Source organism: Cebus imitator, unplaced genomic scaffold (genome assembly GCF_001604975.1).
Source record: "Cebus imitator isolate Cc_AM_T3 unplaced genomic scaffold, Cebus_imitator-1.0 Scaffold220, whole genome shotgun sequence".
NCBI lineage: Eukaryota > Metazoa > Chordata > Mammalia > Primates > Cebidae > Cebus > Cebus imitator.
The window spans coordinates 1,257,242-1,274,206 of NW_016107535.1; the positions used below are offsets into that span (position 1 = coordinate 1,257,242).

Below are 16,965 nucleotides of genomic sequence, written 5' to 3' on the forward strand. Positions count from 1 at the left end.
TACCAGTGTTTGTTGTTTTTTTTTTTTTTTTTTTTTTTGAGATGGAGCCTCACTCTGTCGCCCAGGCTGGAGTGCAGTGGTATAATCTTATCTCACTCCAACCTCTGCCTCCCGGGGTTCAAGCAATTCTCCCTGCCTCAGCCTCCCAAGTAGCTGGGATTATAGGTATATGCCACCATGCCTGGCTAAATTTTATATTTTAGTAGAGATGGGGTTTCACCATGTTGGCCAGGCTGGTCTTGAGCTAGATTGCCTAGGTTCAGTTCCCAGCTCTGCCGCTCTCTAGCTCTGTGTCTGTGTCTCAGTTTTCTTATCTGTAAAATGGGAATAATGATAATAGTAGCTACTATTTAAGGTTATTGGAAAGGTTTAATGAATTAATATTTCTAAAGTGTGTAGAAAATTGCCTGGCATATACAAGTGTCATGTAAATGTTTGTTAAATGATAACAAAATTTTATAAACTGGCCCTGCTTTCCACTGCTCCTTATAGGACATGAATTTGTGCAAATCTGACTTCCGCTGTGTGTGGTCAGGCACTGAAGGGTGACATGTTCACATGTGTGGTCTGGTGGACATTAGTTTTGATGACTGCTTTGCCATAAGAACTTTGCTGGCTGTGGAAAATGTGTGATTGAGAAACAGCAAGTGGAATGCTCTTTTTTTTTTTTTTTTTTTTTTTTTTTTCCTGCATTGTATGAATATTTTTCCTATTGAATTTTGTTCATATTTTTCCCATTGAAGATTTTTTTTTTCTTTTTCTTTTTCTGCTGGTAGGATAGAGTTTGGGTAAAATGGCATTTGCAGCTGAGTTGATCTATTTTTAAATTTTTCTTGGAGTTAACACTCTACAACCTATGCATCGATAGTTTTATCTGGCTGGATTAGTCAATGGGTAGTTTTTAATTTGGCTTAAAAAATTGGGAGTCACATAAAGGGAACCAGCAAGAGATTTGGATTCTGAGGAACAAGGCTTATGCACTGACATGTTGTGTGACATGACCAAGGCCCCACCACCAGCAAGAGATTTGGATTCTGAGGAACAAGGCTTATGCCACTGACATGTTGTGTGACATGGCCAAGCCCCACCACCATCTTTGACCCTTTATGTACTCTCCTGGTTCCTACTGTTTCTTCTCTGATAAAATTAGGGTGCTGAACGGTCAGGGGAGCCCCCATTCTCTTTGTGAGTGGCCCTCATTCCTGGTTAGTTAGCCATGGACCATTGAAGGAAGATTTTTATGAGGTACATTGATGGTGAATTTAGACAGTAAAAGATTCCAGTTGATCATCTTAATTTTTTCCTCTGTGCTTAGTAATTGTGTCTGTAAGAAGTCCTCATTTCAGCTTTATACCCTTTCTAATCCCCCAGATACATATCCTGGTGTGTATCACCAGAAAGCAGAATGGAGCCAAGTAGTTATTACCACTCAGCTCTTAGAAGTTGTTAGGGCTGGAGAAATATTTTCATTATTAGGCTGTAAGTGGTGTCAGTCCCATACAGGACACTTTCTGGGTCCCCTCTCTAGAGAGGTAATTGAGTCTCAAGTGTACCGTCTCCCAGGCACACTCCAACCCGCCCAGCCTGTTTACATCTCTGCTTTGTAGGCAAGCTTTATTTAGTTCTACAAACCTCAGTGCGATGACTCAGGGACAACCTAGCTTCTTTTTCCTAGAAAAATCAGGTTGACCACAACTTCTGCAGTTTTTGAGGGAAGAAGGGAAGTATAATGATGTTGGAAGTTAAATACTGATATTAAGGTAGCCAAGTGGAGTTTTATGTATGTATGCATGCACGTAGACATGGTTGAAATTTATATCATAAGCTCATATGACACACATTTATAATGGAGAGGCTCCTGTGGGTTCTGCCTTGCTTTTGTATAGATTGTTAGTGTTTTCACTGTTTTGTGTGAGTTTTACAATGAGCCTGTGAGATTTGCGGAGTTAAGAGTTATATACTCATCTTCTGGTAGAAAACACTGAGGTTCATTCAGAGGAGTAAAGTGGCTGGCTTGAGATCTGTGTGAGTGGTAGTCTCTGCCTAGTGTTTTGCAGAATTGTTTTGACCTAAGAAAGTTGGAGGCTGACAAAATTTGGGACTTTTGAAGCAACAGAGGAAATTTAGAAGGAGTGAAAGTTAATGCTATTAATATTAAATTATACCAAGGCTCTACTACTTATAATATAACCCAAGACTAGAAACTTAAAGTACTATATAGTTGATAAAGAGAATGAAGCCATAGTTTACTGAATTTCTCAATGAAGTGGCAATGCGTCTATCCATTTTCCTTCATTTTGTCATATTATCAGAAAATAAAACCATAATAGCATGCCAGCTACCATGTTGAGCCCTGATTCATCAAAGTTAAATTAGAATGACATATGGCAGTTTAGCGTTTAAAATGTGACTAGTTCTAAATGAGATGTGTGGTTAAGTATAACATACCAGATTTCAAAGGCTTAGTACAACAAGTAATGTAAGATATCTTATTAGCAGATTATATTATGGTCATTACTTCTTGAAATGATAATATTTTGGATATATTGGGTTAAATTAAAATGAATTTCTCCTGTGACTTCTTGCTTTTCAAAAAATATAGCTGCAGGAAATTAACAATTTCATATGTGGCTTGCATCCTGTTCCTTTTGGACAGCACTATTCTAGCTCGTGTCTGGTGTCTAGTAGAGGAGGTAAGATTTATACGGACATGCTTTTCTGAGAGCATGCCATCCTGCTTCTTTACTCCTCTGCCTTCATATTTGTTTCTACTGCCTCACCTTCTTTTGGCTTCTCAACCCATTCTGGTCTGATGGAAGCTGTTCGTGTCCTGGTCTTGGGGGCCCAGACGCGTTCCTGTTTAGCAGGGCTGTGCTTTGGCTTTGGCGGTGCTGTTTCTGTTGGCTACTCCCACTTTCTCTGCATGTTTGTTATTCCTTTACCTCCCCGGCCTCTCCTCAGAGCTTCTCGGCAGGCTCTTGGTCTCCCTCGCATCTCATAAATATAGGCATTGCAGAGCTTTGTCTCATGACTCCCAGGTGTTCATCTCCAGTTTGGAGCTCCTGAACTTCAGACCCACACTCGTATGTGCCTTTGGGATGCTCCAGTTGGAAATCCTAAAGTTGCATGAGGCTCACCGTGTCTTTTGGCATCGTTACCTTGGTGAGTGATACCGCCCAATCCTGGAAACTGGGACTCATTCAGATGACTCCTGTGTCCCTCAGTCCTGCCTCTGACTATCCTCAACCCTACTGAGTCAACCACCGAGCCACGTCCTGCCCACCTCCCTCCTCCCTCTACCTTTGCAGCCTCTCCTTCGTTTAAGCCCTCAGCATCTCTCTCCTGGAGTGCTTCAGCAGTCTCAGCTGGCCTTCTTTTTCTATTCTTATCCACATCCATCCTATTCTCTTTTCTTCCTGAGTGATATTCCAAAAATGCAAATCTGTTCATGCTATGTCCCTGTTTTAAAAATCCTTCCATGCTTTCCTCATTCAGGGCAAATTCATGAATCCTTTGCATGAACTAAGGGACAGGAATGGGAAGAGTCAGGAAGTGATTTGACCTCTGCCTCCTTCCGTCCTCTTCTCACAAATCTCTGGGGTGATCCTGTGATCTGGGAATATACCTGGGATTCTCTGTAGACCCCGTGACCTCACACATGCTGTTCTCTTATCTGAAACACCACTGCCCACCCTATCAGTCCTCTAAAGATTGTGCTGTGATACCACCTCTTCTTGGACCACCCCTCTGACCACTATTGTCTCTGCTTCCTCCCTTTCAGGCCATTTGTTGAACTGGGTTGCATTTCCTTGAGGGCAAGAGTGATTCCTTTCATTTCTGTACCCTCAAGTCCACAATAGGTGTGCAAGTGCTATGTGTTGAGCAAAGAAATGCCGAATAATACATTGTAGAGAGAAGACATTGTGGGAGTTGTGATAAAACATCTAGCCAGGTAGAAATGAGAGCATGCAGGGTCCAAGAGACGGTGACATTTAAGATTGGCTTTCAATTCTGGTGGTATCGGGTGGGACAGTACAGAGGAGACCCCCGCGGTCATGGTTACTGTGCTGTGTTCTGTAGGACTGAAGGATATCAAAGAGGCCCATTCCCTGCTCAATATCATCACCACCGACGTAGAATAAGGATGGTAATTTCAGGAGTCCATTTGGGCTAGTGTCTGTCATTTGCTCCTGAGCTGGGTTATATAACTCGGCAGAGCTTTAGTTCCCCAGGACACAGCTGGCATGGCAGGCAGGCAGGCAGGCAGGCGCTCCGATCCTTGCTTGTGAGCTGCCGTGGAGGAAGCGAATGCAGAATGGTCGCCTGCATTTTCATCTTTACTTCTCCTTCACTGCTGCCTTTCTGTATAGCACAGAGGTGACCTCAGCACCAGAGGCAAGAAAGAACACAATGAGTCATCTCAGGCCCTAATGAGGTGCATGAGGGACCCTACTTAAGAGTGAGGGTCAGGTGAGGTCGTGCTGTGCCTGGGGTGAGTTTTGCCTTGGGGCTCCAGGCAGCGCTGGAGCAGAGCTGAGCTAATTTTACCCACAGGAGCTGACTGTGCTGAAGGGCAGGGCTTATGACATTGGCCTTATCATCCTGTGATACCCAGAAAGCTCCCAAGGTGCAACCCCATTATGTCTGGGCTGTTTTTCCCCCTTCTCATTAAACACATTTTTCCGTTAGGCATGCATATCGGGAAGCAGGATGCTGAGGTGCAAAGAGCTTTGGATTTGGGTGAAAGGCCACCGAGCTGGATTTGGGTGGAAGGCCACGTAGCTGGATTTGGGTGGAAGGCCACAGAGTTGGATTTGGGTGGAAGGCCACGGAGCTGGATTTGGGTGGAAGGCCACAGAGTTGGATTTGGGTGGAAGGCCACGGAGCTGGATTTGGATCTCGCGTCTACCTTTGACCTTGTGCAAGTTACATAGTTTGAGTCTCAGTTTCCTCATTTGTAAAACCTTGTTTGTATACCTGTGTCCTAAGATTGTTTCTAGATTTACACACTTGGTGACACGTAGCAAGCAATTGCCATGTGCCAGTCTCTGTTCTAGCTGCTTTATTCATACGGTTTCATTTAATTCTCTCAAGAAACCTATGAGGATAGTGTTACTGCTATCCCTGTTTATAAATAAAGAAACAAATGCACAAGAAGCTTAGGTAAGTTGGCCCAGGCCACCAGCCAGTGACAGAGCTGAACCCAGGCCAGTGGCTCCAGGGACCACACCCCTAAACACTATACCTTATTGTTTTGAAATGATAGAACCTTTGCTTGGTCTATAGTACAGGCTTCATGTTTTCTAACTACCTGCTATGTATGAGGTCCTCTGGGCTTGATGCCGGGTAAGATAGCAATATAGCCGTTGTGCTGTTCTGTAGTCTTGAATCACACTTGCAGATGGAAGCCCCGGGTCAGCTGAAAGGTACGGTGGATAAACTTCGGTACCTGACGTTGTAGGCACTGGGTGGAGTCCTCCTCACACATCCTCTCATCTCATCCTCATAACTTCTTCAACAGTCAGGCATTAGCAGGCCCATCTTATAGATGAGGAAATAGAGAGGAAGCATCACCTCCTCACATTTACTTGGTAGACAGAGCTGACTGGGCTGTTGGGTCCCATGTTTATGTTTATTCATTTGTTTTCCCCATGAACACTGCAGTGTCTCAGTGCTATTATTGTTCCAGAACTCACCCCTGCCCTTCTGCCCACCACTGATACCCCTAGAGAAAGTGGTGTCCATGAAAAACGTGGGTCACCAGATGAGAAGGGCACATCTGCGTGGTCAGAGCAGGCAGCAGGTGGAGGTAAAAGAAAGGGCTGGGCTTTGTTCCAGCGGTTTATTACTGTGTAGCAAATGACCCCCAGACTCAGTGGTATGTAGCAATCATTTAGTATGCTCATGGATTTTCTGGATCAGGAACTTGGACGGAGCAAAGTGGAATGACACCTCTGTGCTCCACAATGCCTGGGACCTCAGCTGGAAGACTTGAAGGCTGGGTGCTAGAGGTATGTCATTGCTCACTCACTCACAACCAGGGCTGTTAGCCAGAATATCTACATGTGGTCTTTACATGTGGCCTGGACTTCCTCATAGCATGGTGGCTGGTTCCAAAGGGCGAGCCTAGAGGGGAAGAGAGAGAGGGTGAAAGACAGCGAGGAAGCACTAGCAGGTGCAGGAAGAAGCTGTAGACATGTGTCGTCTCACTGTAATTTATTGGTTGGACTACTCACTAACTCAAGTTCAAGGGAAGAGGCAATAGACTTTCCATCTTGGTGGGGTGGCGATGTTCTGGAAGAGCATGTGGGACTGGAAAATTTGCTGGGGCCATTTTTGGAAAATACAACGGAGGCTCCTTTTGGCTAAAACGAGGAACAGACATCTCTGTGGAGCCGCACAGAGACAGAACCACCAGGTATGCAGCAGGCACACCTGTATGGTGCTGAGTATTCACCGGCAATCAGGAAAACAAAGGTCAAGCCAGGATTCCTGAGGAGAGGATCAGTAGTTACGCTATAACCATGCTTCAGTGTATATGAATTAGAGTTTATATTGTCCATAAACTAGTTTATATAACTCTGATTTGCTTATTACATCTGCTGCTTATATAATCTTGGAGTTCTAGGTCTATGTGGATTTTTTTTTTCCCCCTCTGGTGAGATGAAGTTTTGCTGTTGCCCAGACTGGAGTGCAATGGGGCAATCTCGGCTCATTGCAACCTCCGCCTTCCAGGTTCAAGGCATTCTCCTGCTTCAGCCTCCTGAGTAGCTGGGACTATAGGCACACACCACCATGCCCAACTAATTTTTATGTTTTTAGTAGAGATGAGTTTCACCATGTTGGCCAGGCTGGTCTTGAATTCCAGACCTCAGATGATTCACCCACTTCGGCCTCCCAAGGTGCTGAGATTACAGGCGTGAGCCACCACGCCCGGCCCTATTTTGCGTCTTATGCTAAAGGGAGATATGTTTTGTTCCTTCACTGCTGCAAGGGAGAAATTCTTAGGTATAGACAAACATAGATCTTGTCCAAATAAATAAATAGAAGAATGAGTGATCAGTTAATTTATCTATTTTTTTCCCCTCCTGCATCTCACAAAGTTCAGGAAATACATTCTGTGTAATTTAACAGGAAAGAGATGCTAAGAAAATTGTTGAAAAGACTGGTGCAGTGGGCTGCAGACTACATCTGGAGCTACTGAGTTTAAGAATTTTACACAGGGATAAGGAAGATGTGATTAGGAAGCCACTGCTGAGGCCTCAGAAACTTCTCTCAACATCTTAATAGTTAGTGATGGGGCACTGGCTTGGCAGATGGAATGTCCTTTTACCCTTCATGATTTCCTGGTGTTGCCTGTCAGTAAAAATCGTAGCAGGAAGTTTCAGCTTCACTTCCACCTTCCAGATTTCACACAAGGACATCTTACTGGTGGAACCTAATTTACTAGCCCTGAGGAAGTATGGGAAATGTAATTTTAAAGTCTGTTTCTTTGATGCAGAAAGGCATTCTAGCTGGTGGGAATGGGCTCTGATTGAGCTAATGGAGAGAATATATCTGCCCCCAACTTATCCATTTAAAATTCCCAGGAGTTATTATTCTGAAATACTTAATATTTATAATTAATTATAATACTGTATATAATTACACTATAAAATTATGCTTAGTATTTATGTTTCTTTATGTAAAATATGTAAACTTAATATAATTAATACGCTGAAAATACAGGCCAGTTGCCCACTTTCATTTTCAGAACTGAGTTCTTATATTTGACGACGGCAGTTGATTTGTAATTTTCCAGTTCAGTTTAATTTCCTCCTGGGAGTCATGCCCTTGGACAGTTGTCTTGTTTACATAAATTGTTCACAAACGTTTTTTAAACACTTACTATGGACCTGTCCCTGAGCTGGATTTGGCAATGTGAGGAGAGAGCCATTGGGAGCCGATACTGGGAAGGAGAATAAGGCAGGTGCACAGTTAGAACGGGTCTAGGGGCTGGGCACGGTGGCTCAAGCATGTAATTCTAGCATTTTGGGAGGCCAAGGCGGGCAGATCACCTGAGGTTAGGAGTTCGAGACCAGCCTGGCCAACATGGTGAAACCTTGTCTCTACTAAAAATATAAAAATTAGCCGGGTGTGGTGGTGTGCGCCTGTAATCCCAGCTACTTGGGAGGCTGAGGGAATTGCCTGAACCCAGGAGGCGGAGGTTGCAGTGAGCCAAAATCGCACCATTGCACTTCAGCCTGGGCAAGAACAGCAAGAATCTATCTTTAAAAAACAAAACAAAACAAAACAAAAAAACAGAGTAAGGAAGATGTTGATCAATGCCCTAAATAGCAGGCTCAGCAAATCCAGAGAAGAGAGATTATTCTGACTGGCTGAGAAGCACAGAGTTTCATGTAGTCTGTGGTCCAGTGATTTTCTTTTGGCGGTAGTACCATCTTGTTAGGAAGCGTTTGAAAACGTGACAGAGGCTGGGCGCGGTGGTTCATGCTCGTAATTCCAGCAATTTGGGAGGTCAAGGTGGGTGGATCACTTGTGGTCAGGAGTTTAAGATCAGCCTGACCAATATGGCGAAAACCCTTCTCTACTAAAAGTACAAAAATTAGCTGGGAGTGGTGGTGCATGCCCGTAATCCCAGCTACTCAGTAGGCTGAGGCAGGGGAGTTACTTGAGCCCAAGAAGTGGAGGTTGCCATGATATGAGATTGCATCACTGAACTCCAGCCTGGGTGACAGAGTGGGACTCTATCTAAATAACATAAAATCAAATAAATAAAATCATGATGGAATGTTTTCTGCTGTTTCAATGACTGGAGGTCAGGATGCCATCGGAATTTAGTGATTGGGGCCTGGGGAGCTAGATGTCCTTTAATACATGAAGACACCACAGATAAATGACTGTCTTTCTCTAAAGGATCATCTCATTCCTGTTGAAGACTACCAGTGGGCTTGATGTATGGATAGGACGTGGATATTTGATGTTGGGGGTGGAAGGGTAGCAGGTCAAGCAGAGGGGACAAGGTGAGCCAAGAGTTAAGTTTGAATAAAGCAAGGAATGTATGTTGAGTGGCAATGGGAGAAAGTTTACAGTGGCAGTAGAAGGTTCAGTCCAGGTTACAGAGAAACTGGAGCTATTAGATAAAGCTTTTGGACTTCCCCTGTTGCCATTGGGAAGGCATTTAAGATACTGGAACAGGTCCTTTAGAGCAGAAACATAATCTCGTCTTGGCACCAAACACCAACCACATAAACGTCAGTAATGCTTTTTGAATGAATGAATGCTTCAAACTGTAGCTTACAGGAGTTAGACTAGTGGGTACCTGGGTTAGACTAGTGAGGATCCTGTGGTTCTGGGAGCACCCTGTCAGCCAGCATTTGGACTTTTAGAGAATACATGGAAAGGGCACAGTGGCTTGCCACACACATACTGTTTCCACACCCAAGCAGTACTTGCTGACGCAGAAGAGAGATGGGAAAAAGAGGGAGATTCTTCTGTGGACTCCAGTGTGAGGCCCATAGGCTGTCAGGCGTGTAGGGAGCAGACTGTGTCGTCTGCATCAATGCTCTTGCATCTTGAGCCTTTAAAAAATTGCCATTCAAACCAGCAATTTGCTGACAAGGCTCCCGCGCTGTGACCATGAGGGCTGTTGTTCCTGGGGAGTGGCTTGCTTGTCTGCATGGGGATGGCAGCCGCGTGAGTTCTCTGTGCTGGCCTGCAGGGTCAGGTGGCTTTCTGATATTCAGGTTGGTTGCTTTCCTTCTTTCTGGATGGGCTTTCGAGGTTGGGAGGGGAAGCTCAGGGATGGAACTGGCTAAACACATGTGAGATGTTTTGCTCCTCATGAAGGTTTCATTTCTGAAGTCTTTCCTTGGAAGGGACAAGGGTGTGTAGATGTATAGGGTGACTCTAGAACCCTCATTTTATTGATGAAGAAACTGTGATTCACAGAAGGAAAGTGATTTGTCTAATGCCATGTGGTGAGCTGGCTGTGGAGCCAGCCCTCCTGCACCTTTAACTGCAGGTTTATTTTATATATATTTGCTGGAAAAGAAAAAAAGAAATATTTATACATATTTTGTTTTTAATAAAAATATTAAAATTTTTAATAAAAATATTAATATATATTTAAATATATAAAAATATATAAGTATATATTTAATATATATTATAGTTTATATTATATACTGTAAATATAAAACTGTGCCCTTTTTATTCTCCAAAAGTTTATATATATTTAAAGATATACTTATATAAATATAAATATATTTAAATATATATAAATATATATACACATTTTATACACACACACACACAGATGGACATTATATATATATATATATAAAATGTCATTTTATATATATATATATATAAAATGACATTTTATATATATATGTTTTCTTTTTTATAGAGACAAGATCTTGCTCTGTTTCCCAAGCTGGTCTCAAACTCCTGGGCTCAAGTGATCCTCCTGCCTTAGCCTCCCAAAGTGCTGGGATTACGGGGGTGAGCCACCATGCCTGGCCTTATAGCGGGGTTTAAATTACATCCACTTTGAGGGAAGAGAGAGCAGTGTGCACAGGCTTTGGTCCCAAAAGCTTGCATGTGATTACTGGTTCAGCCGCTTTCTATAAAATTTGCAAAATAGGCATCATGGACACATCTGATATTAAGCATTTAAAAAGAGGAAGTGTGTGAAAAGTTTTGTCGACCGTAAAGAACTGTGGAGATTTATGCACTGGGACTGGGTGGGACCATCTTTAGAGAAGGGGTGGGCCACCGAAGACACCACTGACCATACCCCAATCACAAAACACTCCCAAGGGGCTTACTTCCGCAGTGTGCAGTAAAGAGATTCTGTACTCAGATTTGGAGGCACAGCACGAGGGGGAAAGCATGAGCCAAGTTTTGAATCGTGTGGAATTGTGGATGTGCTTTTGCCTGCGGCCAGGAGTTCTTGTAGCAATATAAAAGGAGATGTGGCTAAAAGCGTAGATGGGGCCCAACCTGGAAGCCTTGAGGCTGGCCTGAGGGAGGGTGGATGCTACGGTTTATGTGGTTTAGAACACTGCCGAGGGGTCAACTGGGAAATCTCAATAGAATTGCATCTTTGGGATGTGCCGGGAATCTTGGCAGTAACTCAGGTGGGCAACAGGGAATCTTGCAATTGGGGTAAGGGGTGATTATCAAGTTTTGGGCACATTCTAAGTAATTTTTTGTAGTGCTTCAACTTTTTACTTGAGTTTACAATAAAAATGGCAGTATTTTGTATAGCTCTACACTACACAAAATATGTTTACACCTGTTGGTTTCTTTGTTCATACAACATCATAGTGGAAGGTGGGATTGTTCTTGTTCCTGTTTCACAGACAAGGAAATTGAAGCTCAGAGAGCAGATGGGCCTTCTCTGACCACTTGGCTGGTTGGTGTGGAAGTCAGGATGCCACGTTTCACACTTCTTCCGGTGCCAGTGACCTGCCTGGAGCAGTGGTTTTCTAAAACACATTTCTCCGCCTTCCACTGTCGTGGCTGTCACTCTTGGAAGTGTAAGACAGTCATGAGTTTCAAAGATTTCAGAGATAAGCTATACGATTTTCAGAGATGAGCTATAGAGAATTTGGGACATAAAATGTGTTTCTTCCAGTAACTCTTGCTTGCTCTCATGTTGTTCGTTCAAATTGAGCATGTTGATAAGTGCCAGGGAGGAAAGAAACGAGTTCCTGCTTCTTACTGAGCAGCGTTTTTGCCCTAAACTCAATACTACCCGCTTTTCCGTTTGAGGATTTAGAAACATTTATGGATAGAATGATTGAAATGTTGTAGCGTTCTGCCAACTAGTTTATTAGTTAATTCTCATAAAAGCTTTAGTAGGTAGATAAGCAATATCAATATTATTTTTCATTTTACAATCATGAAACCGAGGTTTAGAGAGATGAAATAATTTGCTTGAGAGAACACATGTCCTAAGTAGATTATAATATTTTTTTCAATTTTTTGGTGACTGAGTCTTACTCTGTCACCCATACTGGAGTGCAGTGGTGCGATCTTGGCTCACTGTAATCTCTGCCTCCTGGGTTCAAGTGATTCTCCTGCTTCAGCCTCCCCAGTAGCTGGGATTACAGGCGCGTGCCACCATGCCCATCTAATTTTTGTATTTTTAGTAGAGACGGGTTTCACCATGTTGGTCAGGCTGGTCTTGAACTCCTGACTCCAAGTGATCCGCCCACTCAGCCTCCCAAAGTGTTGGGATTACAAGTGTGAGCTACTATGCCCGGCCCACATTTTCTAAGCTTGACTTTAACTTGCTGGTCTTTGACATATCTTTTCAGTCATTGCTGGGGTTCAAATCTTTTCTTTTCTCTCTTCTTCTCTCTTCTCTTTTTCTTTTTCTTTTCTTTTCTTTTTTAAAAGATGGGATCTCACTATGTTTCCCAGGCTGGTGTTTAACTCCTGGGCTCAAATAATCCTGCCTTGGCCTCCTTAGTACCTGGGACATAGGCATATCCCACTGTGTCTGGCTTAAATCTTTCCTTCTGCCTGGAATGCCCTTTGCTCCTTCGTCTGTGCCCTCCTGCCCCATCCTCTTTTAATTCCTAGCCCAGAAGTCTAACCCATGGGAGGGATCCTACAGAACTCATCAAATTTACAGTATCTTGTCCGTCCATTGCAGTCCCTGTCTTGAACGGGATTTGTGAGCTCCTTGAAGTTGTTTGTATCTCACAGTTCTTTGCTGTAGCATCCCCAGGTATTCAAGCACACAGACATAGTAGATGCTCACACATCTATTCCATAAATTACGTGTGCCTTTCTCAGATGTTCAGCACAGGAAGCAAATGATAAAAGGCAAACCAAAAAGCAGTCATCACTGGGCTGTGCTCTCATCAGCCTTGGGAATGGATTTCTGGGGAAGATCCAGCCCCTCCACAAATGACAGGGATGACTTGGCTCTTGGAATTGAAGGTGATTCTGACAAGTAGCATGTTGGGAAAGGCCTGAAGGACGCCAGACCAACTTGTTCTCAGAGCTCCTTGGGTCCTCTGCGGCGCCCAGGTCATTTTCAGCAAGACCTGCTATGTAAATGAGCCTCATCTGCTGGCTCAGCCTGCTGCCCACTGCTACGGATGCTAGAATTCCATGGTAAGCTTCTGTGAGGTTTTGTGGGTTGGAGATTATTAGCTTTTTGGTATCTGCCACTTGGAATACCTTGTGCCCTTGATTAATTCATGCTTGGGAGTATCCTCAGTGCTCTCAGGAAAATAGCTCCTTACTGTATGTTTATTTCCCTAAGGGCTTGTTTCAGAGAGACTGTAGCCCGTGTTTCTAACAACCCCTCCAAGGAAAACATCGCAGGTCACGTTTCCGGAACTGAGAATCTCAGGGGGTCTTTGAAACGTCCGTCTCTATTACCTCCTTTTGGCCCAGCATTTGCTTTTAGCTGAAAAGGGAGATTTTTGTCTTGAGCCATCCTGTAGACATATGTGATTTGGAGGCTGAAAACCTGACAGCTGCTGCTGAGCTTTGAACTGCAAGAGTGAGCAGCATATAGACATAACCCCATAGAACATCAAATCATTTTCCTTTAATTCCCAGAGCCTTAATGTTTCTTTGTCTTAAGAATGACCTCACTGCTTTTTGTATTTGTAATGGAATGCACAGTCATTTGCAAGTAATCACACAATAATCCCTTACACTTTTGTAAGGCCTTACCCTTTTCCATAGGGCTTTCACTCTCATTATCTCATATGATCCTTATAACTGCTCAGAGATATAAGCAGAGTGGCTATTTTAATCTCCAATTTTCAGGTGTAGAAACTGAGGTTTAGAATAAAGTTAACCAGAGTTAAAACAGTTGGTATGGTGCAGAACTGGAACTGAAGTCTCAAGTAGTCCAACTCCTAGACCAGCATTTCTTTTAATACCTACTGCTGGTGTGACCTTGGGAATATACTTAACCTCTCTGAACCTCAGTTTTCCTGTCACTAAATTGGGTATAATACTACCTCCTGGGATAATTGTCAGAAGGGATTAAATGAGACTGGGAAATCATTTAATAAATGGTAAAACATGTCAATAATTGGAAGCATCACTGTTTTTGCCACACGAATGTTGAGTGCAAACGGTGCCATCAGAACTGTGAAAGAAAATAACATTTTTTCTCCCTTTTAAAAAAGACACAGGTTCAGAATGGTGCTGTCAGGGATCACAAGCTCTCAGCCCTGTGATTAGCAGCTTGACCCTGCTGCCCTGCCTGCCAGCTGCTTTGTTATTCTCAGAATTGTGTTGACAAGACCCTCTGTTCCTACAGAGTTCTCTTTTAATGTTGCTTGGGATAGCCTTGTGTCCTGGAGACAGTTTTAGGTCTGGCAGGATCTGAGAACAGGAGTGGGGATCTTGGAATGGGGTCTGCCTCCCTGAGCTTCATCCACAAAGGGTGGGAGCGTGGCTCAGGCTGTGGCATGGAGGTAGACGAAGAGCTGGACTTGCAGGTCTGTCTTCTGTCATTTCTCAATAAAGCAGACAAATCCATCTGACTGGTGTTTAGTAGGGTATGTTTAGTAGACATACCCTACAAACATACCCTACTAAACACCGGTCAGATGTCCACAAGGCCAGCAGTGTATATGCTCAATGGACTGCTTAGCAGCAACACACTGGAAAAATCCAGAAGGAATGGATTTCAAGTTGGCAAAAAAATGCATTAGAAGTCAGCAGTGTGGTATGTCAGGAGAACAACCAGAGTGACTGAGGGCTGAGGTTTTGGGTAGCTTTGTTTCTATATACAGTCTTTGTATCGTGGTTTTTGCATCCATGGATTCAACCAACCACAGCTTGAAAATATTTTTAAAGACAACAATAATAAAATCCAACAATAAAAAAAATAAAAACCCAATACAGTATAACAACTATTTAGATAGCATTTGCATTGTTAGGTATTATAAATAACCTAGAGATGATTTAAAGTACATGGGCGATACTGCATTATTTTATATAAAGGCCTTGAGCATTTTTGGATTTTGGTATCTCGGGGGTCCTGAAACCAATTCCCCATGGATACTGAGGAAAGGAACATACATATTTACCTGCAAAAAATCCAAACTAATGAGACACACATAGGTTGAAATATGGTCCTGAGAGGCAGAACGTGGAGCAAGGGATGGAAGGCTGGGGAGCCAGATTTTAGTTCCATGTAAGGAAGAACTTTCTGTTGGAAAGATGGAATTTGCAGCATCCGGAAACAATGATTTTTGCTTCATTGGAGACCTCAGGAATACCAAGGGGACAGGCATTGTGCTTAATGGCATTTTATGGCCACTTCTCATTTTGAGATCACAGAGCCGGGAGGATGAGAGGTGGTACACATATATTGAAGGAACTGAAGGATCTCTATGTGGATGTGGAAACTGATCTCCAGATGTCTGCAAGATGGAAAATACAGTTAAAGTCTTTCATTCTGGTTTTCATCTTTATCTCTGTGGCTCACCACGTGGTCTTTGGTTTTCAGAGCTTAAGACCATTCCCAGCAGCTCTTCTCCACGAAATAATCTCATTTCTCTGCTGAAATGCTTCTGTTGGGATGCAGGAAGGGACTCTGAGCTCCTGACAGAATGAAGACCACCGCTTTATGCTCTCCAGACCTATTTTGACATCTCAACCCCAACCCCCACCCCCGAGGAGGGTTGCAGTAGCAAGATCTCTGTCCTGAATTCTGGTTCTGGCATGCAATGGAAGGCTCTCTGATTCTATGTCCTTACGTATTTTAATAGGAACTTATATTTGTGTTCCTTTATTAAACGTTCAATAAATAATAAATGTTTGCTTATGGCATGTTTGCTAAATATAAAACAAATAATCAAACTAAATGTGTAATGACCCTTTAGATAGACCAAGTAGAAGCTGCTTTTAGAACACTTAATTGGACAATTTCTGGATGTCTGCCTAATTTGTAAGTGAAAGATATGTAAGCTACATGAGGAGAACTGACTGATCCAAAATCTTGATGACTGACTGATTTGGGCTTGGGGCTTGGGTCTCTTCGTGACCTGATCAGTGCTGTTTGTACCTTGAAGGGTTCCTGGGGGTGAGAACAAGCAATCTCTTGGTGCAGCCCAAAGGCAGGAAATGGGTGATGATTTTGAAAAAGGACTCATCTGACCTCCAGAAAGCCTTTACAACCAACAGCGGAATGAGATCACTAAGACATAGAACCACTGGGAAGCTGAGATGTGGTACTTGGATTCCCATCTCTGAGCACCTCCTGCATCCCCACATCTCCATTTTCCTTAGCGTCTCATCACTCTTTCTTCTCCTTTAATTCAGTCTGGAGTCATTTTAGATCAGATTCATTCCTGAGTGGCTTCACTGCTCCGGCTTAATCATCACAGTACCTTAGGGTTGGAATCCATGTTACAATTTAACTGTGCAGTTTATCCTCCTTTTTCCCGACAACAATGATCTCCTGAAAGTCTGGTTTTATTCTGAGTCTTCCAGCACAGTGTCTGCCCCTATGAAGGATTCAGGCCAAACTACGTTCCCAGGAGGACTCTCAGACCAAGAGATTTGGGCTTGGGGGCAAGAGACTCAGGGCTTTCTTTTTTTTTTTCTTCTTGAGACAAGTTTTACTCTTGTTGCCCAGGCTGGAGTGCAATGGCGTGGCACGGCTCACTGCAATCTCTACCTCCCAGGTTCAAATGATACTCCTGCCTCAGCCTCCCAAGCAGCCGGGATTACAAGCGCCCACCACCATGCCTGGCTAATTTTTGTATATTTAGTAGAGACTGGATTTCACCATGTTGGCCAGGCTGGTCTCACAAATGGTCTCCCAAAGTGCTGGGATTATAGGTGTGAACCATTGTGTCTGGCCAGGAGGAGTGGTTTTGTTTTTTTTTTTGAGACGGAGTTTCGCTCTTGTTACCCAGGCTGGAGTGCAATGGCTCGATCTCGGCTCACCGCAACCTCCGCCTCCCG

The 16,965-nt window shown here is 43.4% G+C and overlaps 1 protein-coding gene across 4 annotated transcripts in view; it reads left to right on the plus strand.

Annotated features, from left to right (window-relative positions):
- Window positions 1-16,965, plus strand: part of LOC108318535 (LIM domain containing preferred translocation partner in lipoma) — a 731,582-nt gene that overhangs the window by 43,946 nt on the left and 670,671 nt on the right. The gene's annotated exons all lie outside the window — the stretch shown is intronic.